Below are 1,456 nucleotides of genomic sequence, written 5' to 3'. Positions count from 1 at the left end.
ACCCTGAAGATGGTGAAGCAACAAGATAAGAAGAGCCTGGATCCCTCAGATTTTAAGATTGCCGTATCAGTCCTGAACTGCTTACACCCACAATGTTAAGTGATCATGAAATAAACACCCATCTTGCTTGTTGAAGGCATTCTTACCTTGTGTCTGTGCTACAGGAGTTGAACCTACCCCGACCTAACTGGCAGAGCTCAAAATGGACCCAGGTAGTGTGATCCCAGAGCCCATTTGCTTAGCTTCTTCACCACCCTGCCTCCCAGACACCGTATTACATTACAGTAGAATTGGAGTTTCACACTATTAGAGCTTGATGAGATTGTACTGGTCAAGTCAGTCAAACCAGTCAAACGGACAAGAAAGAGGGACTCAGATCACCTGGAGTTACGGCAATGTATTGCAAAGATACCTCTGAAAATGGGGTGTCACGGGAAACTGAACTTTGCATCCTAGTTCTGAAACATACAGCAACCTCATGGAGATCGATGCATCACTCAGCATTTTGGGGTGGTAGCAAGTTCAGTGACCTGCCCGATTTTTTAGCATTAACTTGAAAGAGAAGACACTTTGATTTCATTTGATTTGATTTCTACTAGTCAAATGGGCACCTGGATTAAGCAGACTCTCCCCAAGGAACCCCAGAGGCCTCTGACATCCCTTATGTCCAACCCAGACACAGCCCTTCTGTGGTCTCAGCATATCTGCCCAGTCCAATCAGCTATAGCCAGAATAAAAAGGTTGGTTTTGCTCCACCCATGAGCCATGCCATACATGACATGCACGTGAATAACGATCTGAGCTGTGTTATCGGGCAGAGGCGATGCTCACGGCTCTGCTCCATATTCTGGGACATGACTGGACTCTCGTTTTAGGGAGGCAGATCCAAGAGAGGGAAGGAGACTTTCCCAGGCAGCAGCAGCCTGCTACTTTCCTGCTAACCAGGGCAGAGGCTGGTCTGCATCCCCCTATCCAGGTGGCCCCCGCAGTCACGGCTTTTCTGCTTCTAGAAGCCATCCCTGAAGTCAGTTGAATTTAGACCTATGGTATCTCCAGTACAGCACTTTGTCATCTGTTTGTGATAATAGTTTTCAAATTCTTGTCACTCCCTCCAGAACATCATTGCAGAACTCAAAACACATTGCATCATAAAAAATGAAGTGGAGAATTAAGGTAATTATCCAATTATTCAAAACCATTTCTTATTCGAATAGCTGAATAACTCTTCAAGTCTCCATTTTACGTGTGTTCCTCTGATGCGAATGCGACCCTGGCCTATTTGTTTTTCAGTAAAGTCCAAAATCCAAAATAGCCCAACAGAGAGACCCCCCCTCCCAGTACTCCACAGCCTCAGTAACAAAGCTCCTTATCAGATCTAACTTAAATCTTTCTTGAAACAACTGAAGTCCCTCTGTGCCATCCTCTGCAAGTGCAGAACAGCCAGAGTGCAGGTTGC

The 1,456-nt window shown here is 45.7% G+C and overlaps 1 long non-coding RNA gene across 1 annotated transcript; it reads left to right on the top strand.

Moving 5' to 3' along the window:
* The first annotated feature begins 363 nt into the window (after positions 1–363).
* LOC105528080 lies at positions 364–1,219 on the top strand. The gene is made up of 3 exons (XR_001004309.1): positions 364–740; positions 876–1,024; positions 1,116–1,219. It is a non-coding gene; the product is annotated as an uncharacterized LOC105528080 (long non-coding RNA).
* The last annotated feature ends 237 nt before the right edge of the window (positions 1,220–1,456 follow it).

Source organism: Mandrillus leucophaeus, unplaced genomic scaffold (genome assembly GCF_000951045.1).
Source record: "Mandrillus leucophaeus isolate KB7577 unplaced genomic scaffold, Mleu.le_1.0 Scaffold70, whole genome shotgun sequence".
NCBI classification, from domain to species: Eukaryota; Metazoa; Chordata; class Mammalia; order Primates; family Cercopithecidae; genus Mandrillus; species Mandrillus leucophaeus.
The sequence above is the reverse complement of the archived record's forward strand: the minus strand, read 5'-3'. Positions and strand labels throughout refer to the sequence as shown.